Raw genomic sequence first — 21,925 nt, 5'->3', positions numbered from 1 at the left:
TCATTGGCTTTTTGAATCTCTTTTGCCAATTGAGTTAGCCTATTTTTCAAGGTGTTATTTTCTTCAGCATTTTTTGGGTCTCCTTTAGCAAGGTGCTGACCTGCTTTTCATGCTTTTCTTGCATCTCTCTCATTTCTCTTCCCAGTTTTTCCTCCACCTCTCTAACTTGATTTTCAAAATCCTTTTTGAGCTCTTCCATGGCCTGAGCCCATTGAATATTTATTTTGGCTGTTTGGGATACAGAAGCCTTGATTTCTATGTCTTTCCCTGATGGTAAGCATTGTTCTTCCTCATCTGAAAGGAGGGGAGGAGACACCTGTTCACCAAGAAAGTAACCTTCTATGGTCTTATTTTTTTTCCCTTTTCTGGGCATTTTCCCAGCCAGTTACTTGACTTCTGAGTGTCCTCTCCACACCCACCATGCCTCCAGATCCACCCAGCTGGCTCTTGGGGTCTGAGATTCAAATGCTGTTTCCCAGCCTCAGGGCTTTTGGCGGGGGCAGGGCTGCTATTCGGTGTGAGATTAAGTTCAGGTGCTCGGGTGGGGGCAGGGCCACCACATGGGGCTCAGTTCCCTCAGGGGGTTTATTCAGAGATGTTCAACAATGGATCCGGGCTCCTGCCTGCTTGGGGAGCCCTTGTCCACTGCTGCCTCCGCTACTGCCTCCTGAGGGGGCCTGAGTTATGAGGACACCCCGCTCCCCTCTCGGCCAGCCAAAAAGACTCTCTCACTGACCTTTGGCGCCTGTGGGTGGAGGGACCTGCTTGGCTGCTGGAGATTCTGTCCCTGAAGCCTGCTTGGATCTGCTCCTCTTGGTGCCATGTGGCCGAGGCAGGGCTGGGCTCTGCTCCAGGTCCGGGCGCGACAGACCTTTCTTGTGGGTTTTTCAGGGCTCTCTGGAACAGAAATCTCCTCCACTCTGTTGTTCTGTGGCTTCTGCTGCTCCAGAATTTGTTGGGAGTTCTTATTTACAAGTATTTTATGGGCTGTGGGTTCAGAGCTAGCATATGTGTATCTTTCTACTCTGCCATCTTGGCTCCTCCCCCCATTTATTTCTATAATTTAAATTACCACAGTACCCCAACAAGTATTGCTTTGCACAAGTGGGAATGGGCCTCAGAAAGAGAACCAGAGAGCCAAGGGCACTGACAATTCCAGAACAGAGATGTTATGCTAGAGGCCAAGTCATACAGAAGAAGTTAATTTGAGAGAAAAACAACAACAAAAAATTATTATTCATAGTATACTTGTATTGATATGGATGTACGATCTCAAAGGTGTGGGCATTCCCTCCATGGGTGCAGAACACAACATATACATGTTTTTACCCATGTCCTTCCAGAAAGCTTCCTCTGAAGACCCATCTAAGGTACAAGACTCATGGGTATGGGCGTGGTGCTCAAGGCTGTCCATATGTTATTGATCAATGTATGGCTGGCCCACTTCCTTTTCTGGTCATACATGTTTTGGATAGTATCTTTTACACAACTGGCAGTATGCTGCAGTCTGATTACATCCACCTGGGAAAATGTTGATATCACACAGAAGTATTCTATAAATGTTGCAAAGTTAAAAATTTAGAATAAGAACCTAAAGATGTTATTTTATGCAAATTTCCTATCATAGTACCCACTCAAAAATAAAACTTTTCAATGGAAGAACACCATAATAATGCATAATCATTTCATAGAGATGCTATGCACAATGAATAAAATAATCACATTCAGATAATATTATGAGTATTTAATGATTAATAATCAGGTAAAATTCATTCTCTTGCTTGTCTGCAGACATGTGACACATACAATGACAATATATGTAGTAGAACATATGATCCTGTCTATCATAGGACTTAGGGTTAGATATCTATCATCTAGTTCAACCCCCACATTTTACACACAAAAGTGGAAGCAGTCCTGGCTTTGAAATCAAAGGACCTGGGTTTAAATTACAGATCTTCTAGTTACTAACTCTCTGATCTTGGGCACATGATTTAACCTCTCTGTGCCTCAGTTTATTCAAAGGTAAAATGGAGGGAGGGGCTTCAACTAGATGACATTTGACCTCTCTGTGCCCCAGTTTATTCACAAATAAAATGACAGCTCAATCAGATGACCTTTGAGGTTTCTTCTAGTTCTAGTTAGGACTGTATAATCCTAAATTAAGTCCCAGAGGGGTCAAGCAACTGGCTGAGATAGTGCACTTATCACCTCTCACCTGTCAACATCTTCCTAATTGGTTTCTCTGACTCATCTTTCTCTTCTCCACCCCAGTTCCCACATAGTGGTCAAAGTAATAGTCCTGAAACATTGGTCTAATCTTGTCATGCCACTCTCATACTTAAACTTCAGTTGACTGCCTATTTATTACCTCCATGGTCAAATAGGAATTTCTGTTTGGCCTATAAAGCTCTTCACAACCCAGTTCTGACCTACCTTTTCAGCCTTCTTATACATTACTCCTCCACTTCACAGGCTAGTCAAAGTAGCTTTCTTTTTGTTGTTCCTAACCCACAACACTTCTTCCTGAGGTCAGCTTCTTAAAATTCTGATTATCTTTCATAGTTCAAGCACCACCTCCTAACGTAACCCTTCCCTGATCCACTCTAGCTGCTAGGGCCTGCCGTCAAAATTACCGTGCATACACTTCTCTGTGTATACATCCTCTATCCAATGGAAGTTCACTGAGGGAAGGCACTATTTCCTTTATTCATTTGAACTTCCAGTGCCTAGGACATCACAGGCATTTAGTAAATGTTTGTTGATTGAATGACTGCCTGATACTTTCATGTCTTAAGTAGCAGGGTCAGGATGTGGGGACATACTCAAATATCACAGTTAGGATGTGGGATCAATTTAATTTCTGCAATTGATCCTGGTGAACATTGCTAAGAAGCCACTGATTTCTGCAGTTAAAAAGTGAAATACTGGTATACAAATGAAACTTGTCAACAGTTCAGAGAGACTTGAGAAGTCACAACATCCAGGCTGTGTAATTGTACGGGGGCCTATCCTCACACCCAGGAGTCCTAGGAGGGGTCAGTACTTTGAATTATCCTACAAATTAGAGTTTAAAAAATAATAACCTCAATCTAAACTGCAGATCTATGTACCTTTGAGAGACAATAGCTAGGACTATATAACATTAACAATAATTATAGCCAACATTTGATTAGCACATTAAGGTTTGCAAAGTATATTATATTACACATGTCATCTTGTTTCATCCTCACAAACAATACTGGGTTTTGTTGTTGTGTTGTTTCAGTTGTGATGGACTCTTTGTGACAATATTTGCAGTTTTCTTGGCAGAAGGTACTGGAGTGGTTTGCCATTTCCTTCTCTAGTTCCTTTTACAGATGAGGAAACTGAGGCAAACAGGGTTAAGTGGCTTGCCCAAGGTCACACAGATAGTAAGTATTGGAGACGAGATTTGAACTCAGGTCTTCCTGCCTCTAGGCCAAGTGCTCTACCCATTGTACCACTTAGCTGCCTCTGGGCAGCTTCTTTTATGTCGATGCCTGGCAACAAACATAAATGGTGCTGAAATATTCCAAGTGTTGGATAACTTTTTTGAATCCATGGGAACATCCTGCTGATATGTGCACTGATGGCACAAAGACAATCTGCAATTGATACCACACAAACGTAAAACAAGGCCATTTTTCTTGTTAAATGGTGTTGTGTTTGTTTGTTTGGCTATGGAATACGGTTATTTTTCATAGAAAATGTTAACATGTAATGAGTTTTATTGTTTTTAAATGAATTGATAAAAAAAATTTTTTAAATCTGTCAGTTTTCATTTCTAATGCAGTAAAACAGAGTATCCCAAAAGTTTTGGGACCAACCTGCATGGATGGATACAACCCACATAAACAAAAGCTCCTTGGGGTCCTCAATAATTTGTAATATCATAAAGGGATCTTGAGACCAGAAGTTGGACAACTTTTGAACTAGACAGTCTCTAAGATCTCTTCAGGCTCCAAATCTGTTATTCTAATGTTACATAACCTTGTTAAACATCAGGTGAGGAGAGAAGGATCCGTAGCATATGCAGCTGTTAGGAATCAGGAAAGCAGGGCCCAGCAGAAGAATGGGGTTGGCATTTCTCTCCTCATCGGCTCTTCTGTCAACAAAGAAGACAGAGAAAATGGGGAAAGAAAGGCAAGCTTCCAGACTGCTCCACCAGTTCACACTGGATTATGAGGAAATTAGTTTCCTAGCAGATAACCCCAAGGATAAGAATCCTATTCTTTTAACTTCTTGCTACCTCCCAAAGCTACTAGGATCCCAGAGATTTTTATGAAGAATCAATACTTCAAGAAATAATGCCTAGTGTTAGCTATCAGATGTTGAACATGTATAACTCAAGGCAGAGTGGGCAGCATGGAAGGAGAAGAAGGAGAAGGGGTGGGCCTTAAGTTGTGAAGCCCTAGGATCAAAGTCCCACTTCCAACAGATTCGACCAGCTATGTTTTGTCACCCTGGGCCAACCAGTTTGCCTCTCAGTGCCCCAAGGCAATTCTTCCAAGGCAAGTTATAGGCTGGTTGTTGATCTATACTGGGAGGACAAGTTTCTACCCTGGGAATTCCTTTCACCAATGCTGAGGCCAAAAGGAAACTAAAGTAAAAGGTGAATAAGGTAAGAGATTAAATCATAGAGCAGAGGATGATAAGAAAAGCTGTAAATTAAGTACATTTTTATTACAATGCTGAGGATGCTCTATGTACTCAGTTGTCACTTGGAAAAGTGATTTTCTGACCCCCTTCAGACCTTTCTCTTTGGTAATTCTCACTACCAAACAATACAAATAAAAACAACTAGCATTCATCTTGCACATTAAGAGGTACAAAGGGCTTTAGATATATCATTTGATTGTGAGACTACCCTTAGTATTTTTATCCCTATTTAAGAGGTGATAAAAACAGGCCATACAGAGGTGTAGAGTTGCCCATGGTTACAAAGCTAGTTAGTCAATGTAGGAGGCATGATTCAACTCTCAAATAAAAGATAGGCCCAGGTGATATCAAAAGAGGCAGCTGTTTTGGGGCAGGGCCTCCCAGGGGCCTTACTTATTTGCCCATAAATGGTATTGCCCCAGGTCAGTGGCTCAGGGGCCTCTTCAGCTCTGCATCCCAGGCTGATGTCACAGAGGGAGGCCTATGATCCGTACATGCCCATTGTGCAGTCACTGCCCCACCACAACATAACTTCCCACAGGCATTGGGGGAGGGTCAGAGATCATTCCTAAGACCTGTGGAGGGGAAGCAACCAGCTGCTCAGGAAAGAAAGCCGGCTTTCCATCTTATACCCTTAGGCCTTCTTAGGAAAAGTCACTGCTAAAAACTGAGGTGTATATAGGGACCAGGTACCTTGAGGCCAGAATAGCCAAAGCCTCTAGCCAGCCCCTTCACCACCTCAGCCCATATCGCCACTGCCCCAACCTCAAGCCAAGTCACCACCAACTAGCTCTAGGACCCCTCGCCTCCTGTAGCCATCCACCCCTCTTCTTGTTTCATCTGCCACTGATTCAACTCACTGCAGAGCAGAGCACCAAATGTCGGCCTCCACAACCTCCCACGGACCCATCAAAGGGATCTTAAAGAAGAGCACAGCGGGGACTTCAGACCTAAGCACTACAGTGGGCACCAGCTCTGGTAGTGGCCAAAAGCTCAACAAGAAGTCTCAGGAGTGGGTTGAAAAGAGCATGCTGGCCACTTACCACCTAGCAGATGAGGACTATGGTCTCTTGAATATCGATGAACCCCACATGCCCTGCCACCCCCACTCCGTGATCGGAAGCACAGAAGATGAATCCAACAGCGACTCAGAGATCCTGGAAACCAATGTCCCTGAGTTCTTATCCCAGAAGCTGGCACTAGCCCAGGGCACGGAACCCAAGTTTCTGGTGCGTTGGGGTAACACCAGTGAAGATGAAGAAGATTTCAAGCGGCAGTTTGAGTTAAAGAGGAAGCTCCATTACAACGAGGGCCTAAACATCAAGTTTGCCCGGCAGCTCATCTCCAGGGATCTTGTCTGGGACACCGAAGATGAAGCACCACAAGGTCAGGAGATGCAAAAGGAGGCCTATGACAAGGAAAGCACGGCAGCTGAGGCAATCCTGAGCAAAGTGACAGCTGAGAACAACGTGAGCTGTGATGACTTTGTCCCCTCTGAAAATCTGTTATCGTAATACAGTGTCATGTTCTCTGCACTGGCCTGGTTTGTCTTCTTTATACTCTAGGACCGTGTAACAGATGTTAGAACACCTAGGCCAGGGGCCCCCCACCTCCACAGGGTACTAGAAAGAAAGGATTTTGTGTTTGCCCAAACATGGAGGGACTCTCTAGAAAATCAACTAGTTCAAACTGTCCTCATCCTATAATGGGGTAGGGTGAAGAGGAGGAGAAAAACCTGAAGGCCCTACCTAGTCATTGTGGTCCTCTTGGTAACCCCCCCCCCCCCAAGCCCCTTGAAATCCGATGGTCCAACTCCCCCACCCCAAGCATTTGAAAATGCTGTAGTCCAACCTCTCCCCACATCCCCACACTCAGTAAAGGAGGAAGGTTTGAACTTGTTGACTCTAATTGGGGGTAAGTAAGGGGAAACCTAAAGAAGTCCAGAAAGAGAGACATTCCTAAACTCACATAGAATTCCCTACCTAGAGGTCATCTCAGTACACTTCCCCCCACCCAGAAGATTTGTAAATCATCAGGCCCAAGTGCCCCACAAAGCAGATGAAGGTAATTTGGTCCAACCCCCCCCCCCCCCCCCCCAGCACAAATTAACAGAGGCTCTAAGAGGATCAACTAGTTAATACCCTTATTGGACTTGGGGGAGGAGGGAGAAGAACCTGACATGCAGGCCTGGAAAGGGAAGAGAGATTTGCTCAAACTCAGACAGAAACCACTTGGTTAACACCATTTCATCTTGGTAATATTCCTCCCCAGAAGCCCTTTAAAATCTTCTGCTCTAACTTCCCCCACCCTAAGCTTTCCCACTCCCCTCCAAACAAAGAGGGGCCCTATAGAGAATCAACTAATCAACTGGATTCAACCCCACATTGGGGGGTGGAGGGAAGAACCCGAGGCCCAAACACAAACAGAAGCCCTTAACTAGAGGTCATGGTCATTGTGGTCATCTTGGTAACCCCCCTCCCAGCCCTTTAAAATCAGCAACTCCAACTCTCAACTCCTCTCCATTAGCCTTTTGAAGATAATCTGGTCCAATTTACCCCAGAAGCTAAAGTGAAAAGGGACTCTTAGACAATCAACTAGTTCAAATCCTTCTGATGGGGGGAGGGGGAGAGGAAGTAACTAAAAGGCCTAGAAAGGAGAGGGAGACTTGCCAAACTCTCCCAAAAACTAGAGGTCATTTGGTAGCACTCTCTTCCCAGAATAATTTGGAAACCATCTGGTCCAACTCCCCCCCCCACCCCAAGCCTTTTGAAGATAATTTGGACCATCCCTCCCCTCCAAAGAAGTCCATATAAATTGGGGCTCTTAGAGAATCAGCTAGCTCAAACCCCCCGCAGGGGCTGGAGGTTTGGGGGAGAATCTGAGGAGGACCAAAAGCAGGGATCAACTTGCTCAAACTCAAACAAAAGCCCCTATCTAAAAGTCATTTTGGTAACCCCCCTCCAAGACTTTTAAATTATCTGGTTCAATCCCACACCCCACCCCAGAAAAGCACAAACAGGGATTCTTTGGAGAATCAACTTGTTCAAACAATCCAGACTGGGAGGAATGGGGGTGGGGGGAGTGAAGGGGAAGAACCTGTCAGGGAGGTCAAGAAAGAGCAAAGAAGACCTCCCTAAACTCAAACAGAAGACCCCTAGAGGTCATTTTGGGACACTCCCCGCAAGAAGACTTTTAAATCAACTGGTGCAATAACCTCCTCTAGCCATTTGAAGATAATCTGCTCCAGGCTCCCATCCCCAGAAGTCCAAAAAATAAACCCCCAAAACAGGAATTCTTGGAGAATCAACTAGTTGAAACCACCCTCATCGCCTGGAGAAACCCTTAGCGGTCACTGTGATCCTCTTAGTAACTAGTCTTCTTCTCCCCATCTACCTTAAAATCATCTGATCCAACTCCACCCCATCAAGCCTTTATTTTTATAATCTGGTCCAATTCTTCACCTCTCCCAGAAGTCCATACAAACACGGGCTTTTACAGATTCAACTAGCTGAAACCCTCCTCACTGATGGAGACAGGGCTGGGAAGAAAGCCAGGTGACTCAGAAGTGAAAAGAGATTTGCCCCAACTCTTCCCCTCCACCCCAGAATTCAGCTGAAAACATCAGGTCCAAAACTCTACCTAGAAGTCATCCTGGTACACCCCCCCATCCCCAATCCAGTTGAAAACAATCAAGTCCAACTACCCCCATAAGACTTTTGAATATGGTCCATCTCCATTACCCATAGAAGCCCAATCAAAACAGGGACTCTTAGAAAATCAACTAGTTCAAACTCTCATGAGGAAGGGAGGGGAGACAGTTGAAGAAAAGCTCTGAAATAGGGGAGGAATGTGCTCAAACTTATATAGAACACCCTACCTACAGGTCATCTTGAAACAAACTCCCTCCTCTCCTCTACTTTTAAATCATCTCGTTCAACTACCCCCCCCCCACAGGTTTTTTTAAAGATAATCTGATCCAACACTCCCCCCCCAAAGCCTAAACAAAGACGTTCAAAGAATCAACTAGATCTAACTCTCTTGGGGGAAGGGGGAAAGCCCCATAGGACCCCCAGAAAGGGGGGAAGAGACTTGCCCAAACAGTTGCAGTAGTCCCTGCTTAGAGATCATCTTGGTACAACTTCCCCAAGACTTTTGAAGATAATCTGGTCCTATCCCCCTGCCAGAAGCACAAACAAATGAGGGTTCTTAGAGAATCAACCAATTCAAACCCTACTGGGAGGAGAGGGGAGGGAAGCAAGTACCTGATAAGGCCCAGAAATGGGTGAGAAAATCCCAAACTCACAAGAAGACTCCATTAAATGCCATCGTGGTACACCTCCCACCCCCACCCCACTTTGAAATGATCTGGTCTAACTACACCCACAATCTTTTTAAAGATAATGTGTTATACCCCCAGAAACCCAAACAGGGGTTCTTACAGATTCAACTACTTCCAACCCTTCTCATGGGGACCTGTCAAACAACCTGTCAGGGAAGCCCAGAAAGAGTAAAGAGACTTCCCCAAAGTCATACGGAAGCCTCTACCTGGAGTCACCTGGGGGTGAGGGAAGACCTGAGGCAAGGTCCAGAAAGGGGGAGACACTCTCCCCCCAAAAAAACCTACCTAAAGGTCAAATCCCTTTGAAATCATTCTGGTCCTATTCCCCCCACATACACACACATAACCTTTTTGAAGACAATCTAGTCCATTCCCTCCCTTTCCCCCCCAAAGAAGAGACTCTTAGAAAAACAGCTATTAAAAATTCCCCTCATTTTGGAGGGGGGATGCTAAGTAAGACCGGAAATGGGGAAAGACTAGCACAAATTCAAAGAGAAGTCCCTAGCTAGAGGTCAGTGTGGTTGTCCTGGTAACATATACCTCCCCCAGTCTTCTGAAATCATCTGATCCAACACCTCCCCCCTCCAAGCCTTTTGAAGATAATTTGGTCCAAACCACCCTCCCCAGAAGCCCAAACAATAGCAAGGCTCTTAGAAAATGAACTAGCTCATAACAGGAGGGGGAGAACCTGAGGAGCCTTATCCAAATTGACAGAAGCTCCTACCTAGAGGTCATTTTGGTATCCCCACAAAGTTTTTAAATCAACTGGTCCAACAGCCCCCCCATAAATTTTTTGAAGATAGTCAGGTCCAATTCCCCCTCCCAAGCAGCACAAATGAAGGGAGGTTCATAGAGAATCGACCAATTCAAAGTTGGCGGGGCAGAGAAGAGAAAAGAAACTGAGGAGGCCCCAAAAGAAGGAGAGATTTGCCTGAACTCACCAAAATAATATATCTAGAGAACATCTTGGTACGAACTCCCTCCCACCAAATTCCTTCAAAATCATCTGGTCCAGTTTCCTCCAACAAGTCTTATGAAGACAATCTGGTCCGTTCCCTGCCCCCCAAAAGAGAAGCTCTAGTAGAATCAACAAATTGAAATGCCCTGGGGTGGGGGAGAGAGAAAAGGCCAGAAATCAGGGAGAGATGAACACAACTCAAACTACCTAGAGGACATTGTGATTGTCTTGGTAACAAACACTCCCCCTCCAAGACCTTTGAAATCATCTTGTTCAACACCCCCCACAAGCCTTTGAAAGATAATCTGGTCCGAACTGCCCTCCCAAAAGCCCAAACAATAAAAGGGCTCTTAGAAAATCAACTTGTTCAAAGGGGGGACGAACCTGAGGAGGCCAAGAAATACTCTTGTCCAAACTGACCCAGAAGTCTCAACTAGAGTGGTGTCCGTGGTACTCCCCTCAAAATGTTTTCAAATCATTTGGTCCAACCCCCCTCCTTTTTATAAAATAATCTGTTCCAACCCTTCTCCCCTAGAAGCCCAAACAATAGGGGTGCTCTTAGGAAAGAACTAGTTCAAAGGAAGGTAGTGGTGAAGAACCAGACGAGATAGAAAAAGTGTGAGTTCGGGGGAATGAGACTTATCCAGCTGATACAGAAAAACTACAGATCATTTTGGTACAACCCCTTCCCGGAATCCCTTTGAAATCATCTGGTCCAACTCTTCTCCCCCCAAACTTTTTGAAGATAATCTGACCCAAACTCTCATTCCCCCAGAAGCTCAAAATAATAGGGGACCTCTTAGAACATCAACTAGTTCAAAGGGAGGGAAGGAGACCCTGAGGAGGACTAGAAAGCGGGAAAAGACTTGTCCAAACTCATACAGAAGCCCTTACCTAGAGATCATCATGGCACAACCCACCCCCCAAACCCTTTGAAATCATCTGGTTCAACCCCCCAAAAAAACTTTTGGAGATCATCTGGTTTAAAACCCCTCCCCCAAGAACAAACAAACCAGCTGGGGCTCTTAAAGAATCAGCTTGTTCAAAACCTTCTCCTTGAAGGGGCAAAGAACCTGACAGGCCCAGAAAGGAGAAAGACATGCCAAAATTCACCAGAAAAAATCTCCTACCTAGAGATCATTTTGGTTACATTCCCCTTTTCAACCATCTGCTCTAACATCTCCATCTCTCAAGCCTTTAAGATGTCATGTTCTATCTTTCCCCTAAACAGACACTGAGACACAAAAGGGGGCTTTTACAAAATCAGCTAGTTAGGACCTTCATTTTCACGGTGGAATAGAGCCTGAGGAAGCCCAGAAACCTGGGAGAGATCAGGGAGAGACTCCTCCTAAACTCACCCGGAAGATCCTAACTAGAGATCATCTTAGTAGAACCCTTTCCCCCTTCAGAGCCCTTTGAAATCATCTGGTGCACTCCCCACTCCAAGTTTTTTGAAGATAATTTGTTCCAACCCTCACTGCCAACCCACAAGCCAGAAATAGAGACTCTTAGAGAATCAATTAGGTCAAATCCTCTTGGGGTGGGGGAGCATTTTAGGAGTCCCAAAATGGGGGGAGAGAAATTTCCTCAAACATAGAAGCCCCTACTTAGAAGTCATTTTAGTACCACCCTCCCCCCACTTTTAAATCATCTGGTCCAATCCCCCACCCAAGAGGTTTGAAGATGATCTGGGGCAAAAACACTAACAAGTAAAGAGTTCTCAGACGATCAACCAGTTTAAACTTTCCTTAATTGGAGGGGAGAACCTAAGGAGGCCTTGAAAGGGAGAGACTTGACCAGACTCACCCAGAGGCCCCTTCCTTGAGGTCATTTTGGCACCACCCACTCCAGAAGACTTTAAATCACCTGCTCCAACTCCCCCAGCCCCAAGACATTTGATGATAAACTGGTCCAATTCCCAAGTAAAAGGGATTTTTTTAAAGAGAATCAACCAGTTCAACCCCTCCTCATTGTGTTGGATGTGAAAGAGGTTGAGAAGGTCCAGAAAGGAGATACTTGCCAAACTCACCAAAACAAAACCAAATCCACAACCTAGAGGTCATCTTGGTAACCACTCCCTCCCCCAGAATCCTTTTGAAAAAAGCTGGTCTGACTTTCCCCACTAAACCTTTTCAGGATAATACAGTCTACCCCCAACAGAAGACCAATAAAACAGGGGCTCTTGGGGAATGAAAGATAAACTGAGGAAGCCCAGAAAATCGGGGATCACACAGAAGACCTTACCTAGAGGTCATGTGGGTACATGCCCAGAAAACTTTTAATTCATCTGCTCAAACTCCCCCCCCCCCCACAAGCTTTATGAAGATCATTTGGTCCAACCCCCATCAACCAATGCTCAAACAGAGGCTCTTAGAGAATCAACTAGTTCAAACCCTCCTCATGTGGTAGGGGAAGAACCTGAGGCCACCCCAATTTGCCCAAACTCACACAGAAGCCTCTACCCAGAGGCCGTCTTGGTATAAGTCCCACCTAAGACTTTTCAGTCATCCTATCTAGCTCCCACTGCCCCCTAAACCTTTTGAAGATAATCTGAACCAATTCCATCCCCTGCTCCCCACTCATTCTGGATGATGTGGTCCAACTCTTCCCCCTCCCCCAGTTGCCATGGGAAACAGAGTTTCCAAAGGGATGGGAGCTAGCTGGTCAGATTCACAAAGGGAACTTTTGAGAACAACTAGTCTGAACCCCTCATTTGACAATAAAATTCAAATGAGGGGCATTTATACAACCTCATAAAGTTGCCCTTAAGAATTCAGCTCATCCAAACCCCGAATTTCATATCAAAACTGAGGAAGGCCACAAAGGAACTTAATTACTGGCAAAACCATTCCAGGTTAAGAAGGTCCTGAAATAGGAGTCTTAAAAGTTTTAAGAGACTCCTGACTAACTTGTACCCAGTGGTAGAGTAATATGGTGCTTCACTTAAAATCCCTCATAACAACAGAAAGGCAGGTTTAATGAGATTGCTGCTTATGTGGACAAGAAATGATCACCTTGAAGGATTTTTAAAGTTCTGAAGAATTGGGGCTGGGGGGTGCTAATTAATAAATTTGCTGCATCACAAAAGTTTTTAATAGTTTTTTATATCAGGTTGTTGACAAATATTCTTATCAGCTATATTTCTCCCCTTTTTAATTAAAATTTTTTTTAAGGTATTGTGTATTTTTTCTCCTAAACTAATGGGGAGAATGCCCTATAGGTGATAATCAGAGGTAAAGGTCACCTGTTAGAGCCCAGGGACCTGTGTTTATAGGTGTGTGTGTGTGTATGTGTGTGTGTGTGTGTGTATGTTTATAAGGCAGCTAGGTGTCAAAGTTGATATAACCCCTGAGTTCAAATCAGGTCCCAGACACTCACTAGCTATGTGACCCTGGGCAAGTCACTTAACCTTGTTTTTCTCACTTTCCTCATATATGAAATGAGCTGGAGAAGGAAATAACAAATGACTTCAGTGTCTTTGTCAAGAAAACCCCAAATTGATTGTTAAACATTAAAAAATAAAAATAAAAAAAAGAAAAATAATAAAAAAACAAAGAAAACCCCAAATTGGATCACCAAGAGTCAGAGGCGATTGAACTACAACAACATGTGTCTTTATGTGTATCTCTATGTCTTTCTGTGTGAGGTAGAAGTGAGGAGTGTTTATCAGCTTTTTTCCCCTTTTTTTAAGTTGTCTACATTTGTCTTCAATATCCATGAGTGCCTCTTAAAGGTCACTTAACAATGTGTGTGTGTGTGTGTCTGCCTGTACTGTGTGGAATAGAAGTGAAGGAGTGTTTATCAGCTTTGGTTTTCAGCGTCTAAGTTTGGCTTGAATTCCCACTAGTGCTTTTTAAAGGTCACTTATCAGAGCCCAGGGCCTGTGCGTGTGTGTATGTATGTGTGTGTGTGTGTGTGTGTGTGTCTTCTGTGTCTGTCTGTGTTTTTCTGTGTCTGTCTGTCTTTGCGGGACACAAGTGAGGGAGCATTTGTTAGTTTCTGTTTGTGGTGTCTAAGTTTGGCTTGAATACCCATGAGTGTCTCCTGGAGGTCCCTTATCATAGCCCAGAGATCCAGGAGCAGAAGTCAGGTGATTCTGGTGAAAGGTAGTTAAGAAAAATACCAGAGTGGAGTTAACATGGTCTAGAAATGGCCCTGATGTGATGTCAAAGTCTGGTTGCAGCGTGTGTGTGTGTGTGTGTGTGTGTGTGCGCGCGCGCATGTGCTGATGGAGTGGAAGTGGGAAGTGTTTTATCTTTTTGTCCTTCTGGTGGTTAAGTGAGGCCGATGTGCCCATGTGTTTTTAGGGGTTCATTTTATTTTCATTTTGTTTTGTTTCTCCTTAAGGTTTTAAGAAAATATCCAAATTAATACATATGGAAGAAGGTCTTCTATTTCAGAAACAGATGAACAGAAAATTCTTAGAGCAGAAATGTTAATATTATGGGGCTCTTTGGCAAGGTTATGTGATTCTCTTAAAGTTAGGATTCTCAGAAGCTACATGTTAAAAAGCTACTTTGAAAACCACCTTTCCTTGCCCCTGTCTTTCAAATTTGGGCAGATTTAGAAACTTAAATGTGTATTATGTAGAATGTATTTAAAGTTAAAATCAGTTATTAAATATGTAATGAGAAAAGGTACAGTTTTTAAAAAGGAAATTGTGGGAGTTTTAATCTTTAGGAATTATGGTGCTGCTGACAGTCACATAAGTACTCAAACACAGTTAGGTAATGTAAAACCCAAGTAAATGATTAATTCAGGTGAAGTGGAAACAGTAAGCTATCCTTTAATATTTTGGTGGTAAAATGATGAATGTGCAATTATCCTCAAGTCACTACAAGCCAGACTTGGTTCAGGAGACATGGTCTAGTGCTTTGTAATATATCGAAATGTGTAGTGCTGTCACTTCACAGTGAGCAATAGCTCACTGAAAATGGGAAAAACAATGATCCCCTTGAGTGGGAAAAAGTACCCTTTGGAAATCATGTCCAAATCTTGGGCTCTCCAGAGCTCCCTGCTATTTTGAAAGTAATTCATTCCCTTTTCCCTTCCCAGAATATCGTTAACTTACTGCCTAGGCAGAGGGATGGAACCTGCCTTCCCTTGCCTGGGAACCTTTTCTGTTCCCATTATCTGGCCGTATAGAAATGCTCTTAGCTCTTCACTCACCAGCACACAGCTTTTCTGGGCCCTAAAGGAAAGCAATAGTTGTCACTGAGGGAATCACTTCAGGAATTATCCTTCAGTTTTAGAAATCACTATTTCAGTCGAATCCATATAGCCATCGATGACAGTCAGAATGCATTTATTAAGAGCTTACTGAATGTAGTAGGCACTGGTGGGTGAAATTAAATGTGTTCATTTCAGCTGGACTGAGTACATACAGCCAATGTGTGTTGGTTGGTTTTGAGAATGGGTCTCCCTGTGTCACCTGGGCAGGCAGTGCAGAGACCCCTCAAAAGCCCAATCCTACTTCTAATCGACTTTAACCTATGTCTTTTCCTGAACTAGTTCACCCTTCTTGGGCAACCTGGTGGCCCTCCACTTATGGGGGGGCTTGCCATATGCGAGGTGCCAGACAGTGTGGACAACTGATTAACTTAGTTCTCAAAATTCCCAAATAGTCTCAGCAGAAGTTACAGGTGGGTCAGACAGACCCAGCTGTAAATTTTTTTTTAAACCATATTTGATCTAGTACAATTCCTTTTCATTTCTGTCTCCTTCACCTACTTGGTTGGGAGCCCACCTTTGTCTGCTCCCTTATATTACAATTCTCCCTATGTTCTGATTTCAAGTGACTTAGAGAATATATTTGACAGACCCTGTTGTTTAGGTAATTCGGAGACCCTCTCCCTTCTATAGTTACCAGCTACTCTCGGACCACTTCTACATTTGTGTCCTATGCTGCTGCTAAGCAACGAGGAATGGTCACTCCCAAGCATCTAACACTCCCACCCCATATCTCAAGGTTGATTCTCTTTATCATAGGGGACATAGTACTTAAGAGCTGGAAGGGAACTTTGATGTCATTGGATGGTAGATTTTGCTGAAAGAGACCCCAGAGGACATCTAGTCCAAGCCCCTCATTTTACAGATGAAGAACACTAAGACCCAGAGAAGTGAGGTGATTTACCTCAATTTATACATTCTTAGGTGGCTGAGTTAATTTTACCCCATCATTCCAATAGTGGCAGATTTACACAGTGCAGGCTGAAAATACGGATTAAATATGGAATGTGTCTAAAGTTAAAGATGTAATGCCCTTTCCTCTTGGCTCCCTCCTTTTTCCCCTGAGATCCTCTCACGCCAAACCCAGAGCTCTTTCTACTGCACAACAAGGCCCCTTCATTTCTGGAGGAGGTGACTTGAGCCTAGTGAGCTACAATGATGGGGTCAAGGACACAGAGATAAGTGCCAGAGAGGGAGTTCAAGACCAGCCTTCAGGCATCCAGATTCAATTTTCAAAGAGAGATGATATCATAGATTCAGAGATAGAAAGGGATCTGGGGGGCCATTTGGTCCAGCTCTCTCATTTTACAGAAAAGGAAACTAAGACCCGTGGAGAACAGGTGACTTATCTGGGGCCACACTGACAGCAAGTGTCAAAGGTAGGATTTAAATCCCAGTCCCCTGCCAGGGCTCTTTCCACTTTGTCACATTACTGCACACTGCCTCAACTTTGGATTTATGATGAAAATGCAATCATATTCCATTCAAATTCATTTTTGTCTCCCATCAGATCCAGGCACACTGAAAATACATATAGAATTGGAGGCAGTTATCAGAGGCCATTTTCAACATTTTGGGTTAGGGGCCCAGAATTTAAACTTTTACCACTGCCCCTTATGAAGGAGAAAAGTCTTTTTGGTAGTCACATGATAGTGCTTACACATCTGGAAAATGAAAAACTCAGATTGGAAATGAAGCCAGGACCTCCTGCATGACACCCAGAACACTCACCACCAAACATCTTATTTATTCTATCTCAAGTGGCATTTGCTTCCTGTTGTTTGATTACATTTGGGAACTAGCAGCACGTTCTGTGTTCTGGAGGACTGCTGCCTGAGCCTGTGGGCCTGGGTCACAGTCCACAATGCTTAGCCTACTTTTTACACCAGACTAGAGTAGAGTGGGGGTGGGAGTAAGGGATTTAGCTCAACAAACATTTATTCTATACCTGTGAGGTTAAAGGGCTACTTAGTTTATATAAAAACTTCAATCCTTGTTCTTCCCCCAGAAATCTTATAAATCAGTCGAGGAGATAAAACATGTAGAACATAACAATCACACAAAATAATATATGGTGATAGAAGACAGTTTCAAACAAAGTGCTATGTGAGGTCCAAGTGGGGACTGGTGGGTAAGGGAATGCTCCTTGGAGGGGGCATCATTTGAGATGGGCTTAAAAGGATGGGTAGATTTCAACAGCTTAAGTGGAGAGGAGGCAGTGAAGGGGGAGGCATTCCAGGCAGAGGACATAGTATAAACAAACAGAGACATGGGAAAGCAGGGTTTAATTTGCCAGGGGTATATAGTCCACAGAGTAAAGTTATATGCTATGGTGCTTAAAAAGTAGTGTGGTGTCAGATTGGGGGGAAAGGTGGCACTTTATATACCAGGTTGGAGAGTACAAACTGTAGTCAGGAGGCAATAGGGAAGCAATCAGTCCATAAAGAAGAATAAGCTGGCTGGGTTGTGAAGACTGGATTAGAGGGGAGAGAGAGCAAGAAGGTAGGAGCTGGGAAGCTGCTATGACAGTCCTGATGGCAAGTAATGAGAACCTGTACAAGGGTGGAAGTAATGACAAGAGAGAGAAGAGTAGAAAAGAGCATACAATTTGGATTCAGGGGCCCTGAGTTAAAGTTCATGCTCTACTACTCACTAGCTATGTGATCTTGGGCAAGTCACTTCCCTGCTCTGGGCCTCAGCTTCCTTCCCTGTAAAATAAGGTCATCAGAGTCAATGCTGTCTAAGGTCTTTTCAACTCTGAATCCTATACACAGAAATCACAGAGGTAGCATCAAGAGGACTTGGTAATTAATTGAATATGTCAGGTGAAGGCTCACACTCAAAGGTAAAGAAAAAACCAAAGTTCAATACTGGAGACTAAGTGAATGGCAGTGCTTCTGAGAATCACTATGAAGTGTGAAGGATTACATTTCCAGGAAAAGAGAATAAACTCGATTTGGGAAACATTAAGCTCCAAGTTCCAGCAGGACATCTTGGTAAAGACGATCTGTAGACATTTGGAAATGTAGGTCAGAAACCAGAGAGAGAGGTCCACTCTGGAGAAATAGATTTGGAAGTCAGCTGCACAGAGAGACTTGTTAAAGTTCTGGGAGTGAATAAAATTGCCAAGGGTAAGAATATAAAGAAAGAAAGGGGCTGAGGACTAAACCTTGGAACACACTCAGTTTTAAAGGCTTGAGAAGAATAAGAGGACTCACTAAAAAGAGACAAAAACTATATCCCTGGGTCTTTCAGGAAATACATACGTACATACATACAATGATCATGCATATGTAGCACTGACTCTAAAGCTATTATCCCAACTCCTACTCAGGTCCACAGTTAGGCTTGAGGGGTTGAGGTGTGTCTTCTAATGCTATATAGCTCATGAACCACGGGCCCTCCCCACTCCTCTCCCTCCCCCCCCCTTGTTGTCTTCCTCTTATGATTATAAGGTAATAATTAGTAAACCAGATTTAATTAGTTTTAATAAATAGACATTTACTAGGGTGGTATAATAAGAGTAGTTAGTACAAAAAATTCCTTTACTCTCTCATAAGTATATACAAAGTCCAGGGGAAAGTGGACTCAAGCTTAGAGATCACCTCTGGGAAACAGGTAACTCACAATTCCTGGAAGTCCTTTTTCTGGATCCCTCAGGATGTTCCTCTTAGGCATGGGGGAGCTTCTACTGGGCAACTTGTACAGCCTTGATTCTGCATCCATTCTGTCCTTGGCTTCTGATGTAGACATTGCTATTAACTTTTCCAGGGGTACTGCCAGGATGCCAATGAGGAGACAGTCAGTCCCAAATCCTCCAAACTCTAAAGCTCATACAGTCCTTCTCTGATCAAGGGAGAGAATGAAGACAAGAAGATGAGGCTGAGGCTGAGACCCAAAGCTCTGCTCCTCCATGACCCCCACCCCCACTCCCAACTGATTCTTTCTCAGGGGTTGAGTCGGAACACTCTCTCCTGGCTCTCTACTCAATTAAAAATTGGTTACAACTAACAAGATGGTTTTATACAGACCTCAGAGGGTATGACCAAATCCCTCAGTCAATCTGAACAGACTTCATGTTGCATCTAGGGAAGTCTCCTAATAAATGGATCAGGGGTGGAATAAATGGGGTGGAATGATTTGAAGACCCTCACACATAAACATCCATAGCCTGTAAACCCAGCCCCAGTCCAGCAATACACTGAAGAGGAGCAGAGCAAAAATTAATTTATATCTTCTCCCAGTATGTGTGTAGACTTGCTGTTGTTCCTTAAGAACATTTCTGCAACTCTGCAAAAGACCCACAGTTTTACCAGTGAGAGCAACTCTTCTGCCAACACAGATTTTAACCCTACCACACCATAGTAAAAAGTCTTATGAATTGCAATTGTTGGGAAAAAATAATCATTACCTGGTGGTCAACCTCCTATTAATAAGCTTCTCACATTTAGCTAGCCTAGTAATAATAATAACTGACAATTTTACATAATGCTTTAAAGTTTATAATGAGTTTTCCATGTATAATCTCATTTGAAATTCACACCATCTCTGCGAGATAGGTACTACTGGTATTATTATACCCATTCTTACAGATAAGGAAACTGAGGCTCACAGAAGTTGAATGACTTGCTTGCCTATGGCCACACTGCAGGACAGTGGGATTTGAACACAGATCTTCCTAAAACTAAAGTCACCTCCACGAAAAGTCATTGAAGAAAAACATTAGGGATGCCTAAAGTCATCAACATTTACTAAATGGAGTTTGAACCACACAAAAATTCTGTCTAGTCTTTTTCTGAGGTTATATATGATCAGACACAGTGATGTCAAAGTAAATTGTACATAAGGATCTTTATGGACTGCATGTAGACTTTAAAAATCACATTAATATTATCTATGTTCTACTGTATTTTTCATTTATTTTGTCAAATATTTCCCCATTACATCTTAACTGAGTTTGGGTCAATTAGGGGGTCACAACAGGTCAGGTGTTTGACACCTGTGATCTATGACACTGGCGATTTTCTTGCTAGTGGTCTCTTTCTCTGCTTTCAAAAGGTATTAGCAGTGTGTTCACAGTCCTTGTAGCTTTATCCATTAACTCCCATTCAGAGTTAAGCAGTAAAAAAATAAGGTGTGTATGTGGGGAGGTGGGAAGTGAATTTTATCATCAGACACTGCCTTGAGGCACCGATTCTATCCCACAGCTTTTCCCTCCATGCATTAACCCTGCTCCTAGGTTTTACCAACAACCACAAAATCAGAGAGCCCCAAGCAGTGGGAGACAGTGGAATGAAAGGATGTGGGGAACAAGAGAAGATCATTTAGCAAGATTGCATCTCTGGCCGTCAGCATGTTTTAACTGGACCCTTAGCCTAGTCTGGCCCTTGGTACTGCACAAAATTTTCTAAATTTTCCTCTTCTTCTTATGATCTATTAGCAGCAGAAAGGAAGAAATATAGAAATTGCATGCATTAAGCAAAGTAAGCATCAGGTGATTTCATATAAAATAAGCTTTTCCATAGATTATCTCTTTTATACCTGTCAAATATACCCACATTCAAACTGAGAATTTCCTGAAAATACCATGTGTTGATGGCATTTTTAATTCATCTTCCTTGGTATTTTGTTCATTCATTTTATGCATAGATAAATTAGTTTCTGGGTCACCTTAACAACTGCAGCTCCTGTCCAGAACTGATACACAGAACTTCTGGTCCATATCAGTTGTCAAAAGACCCTGGTATACATCTTTTAAAATAAAAACATTTGCACTTTCTATCAAAGCATTTTCATGTTATGTCCATGACACTCAATAGAAAGAAGGGCTGCTATCCATTAGCGATACACTAATGTATTCTATTTCTGCACAGCTATCCAAAAAAAAGGTAATATGACCCACTCTCCCTGACACTGAGTCTAAATCATGATATTGAAAAATGAACTATAATCTCTGTGAAAGTAAACACTCTCTTAACACTGAAATGGTAGAGGAATCAAAGAGAACTTGGTATTTTTAGGTGCCAACTGTGCTTATTCCCAGAAAAATCAGGAATTGCTCTGCCGTGACTGGAGACACCTGTCCATACATTGCTTCTGAACTAGGAAATAGTAAACATAAGAGGGAGAAGGAACCCTATTCTATTTCTTCTCCTTTCTCCTATTATCATCCCCTTTTCACTTCTCTAAAGTATTGATTTTTTGAAAGATAAAACCTTCCTCCATCACCAGGACAGTAATGGTCAAAATATTCTCACTTACCAGCAGTTTTCAGAATAAAGTTGTGAACTTACAAGGAGGCTGAAAAGGGATGTGCTCATCTTTTGGGGTCCCATTCCATATTAAGCCAACCATCATATCAGTGAAAAAGACACATCAATAAGGCAAAGAATCACCTTTATTTCATCTGAACTGTCAGGGTGGGTGCTCATTCTGGCCTCATTAGGGAAAGCTGACTGCACAGTGACATTAGACATTGTGAAGCCTACCTACCACACTGATTGTGCTTGTGTAGAAAGTGGAAATGAGAATATCGGGCCAGTGGTAGATTTGAAACTAAAGACTCCCAAACCTTTCTGGATACCACTTCTGTCAGCCACTGCGATTCTAGAGGTACATGCTAGTATAAGATTATGCTCTAACAATGATGTCTATGTAGGAGAAAAATCTTCCTCTAAACTAAAGAGGTTCACAGTCAGGTAGTCCAAAGTTGAAGGGAA

At 43.1% G+C, this 21,925-nt stretch overlaps 1 long non-coding RNA gene and 1 pseudogene across 4 annotated transcripts in view; one reads left to right on the top strand and one right to left on the bottom strand.

Annotated features, from left to right (window-relative positions):
• Positions 1-1,729: 1,729 nt before the first annotated feature.
• Positions 1,730-21,925, bottom strand: part of LOC140515978 (uncharacterized) — a 98,281-nt gene continuing 78,085 nt past the window's right edge. Inside the window, exons 6-7 of one of the 4 annotated variants that reach the window (XR_011971231.1) lie at positions 18,834-19,052; positions 1,730-4,126 (exon numbers count right to left, since the gene is read on the bottom strand). This is a non-coding gene — a long non-coding RNA (uncharacterized lncRNA). Of the gene's footprint in view, positions 4,127-18,660; positions 19,053-21,925 lie in introns of those variants that run through there. The other 3 variants (XR_011971233.1, XR_011971230.1, XR_011971232.1) reach the window with 3 other exon arrangements.
• Positions 5,248-6,215, top strand: LOC140515495 (protein phosphatase inhibitor 2 pseudogene; annotated as a pseudogene).

Source organism: Notamacropus eugenii, chromosome X, assembly GCF_028372415.1.
Source record: "Notamacropus eugenii isolate mMacEug1 chromosome X, mMacEug1.pri_v2, whole genome shotgun sequence".
Taxonomy (NCBI): Eukaryota; Metazoa; Chordata; class Mammalia; order Diprotodontia; family Macropodidae; genus Notamacropus; species Notamacropus eugenii.
The sequence above is the reverse complement of the archived record's forward strand: the minus strand, read 5'-3'. Positions and strand labels throughout refer to the sequence as shown.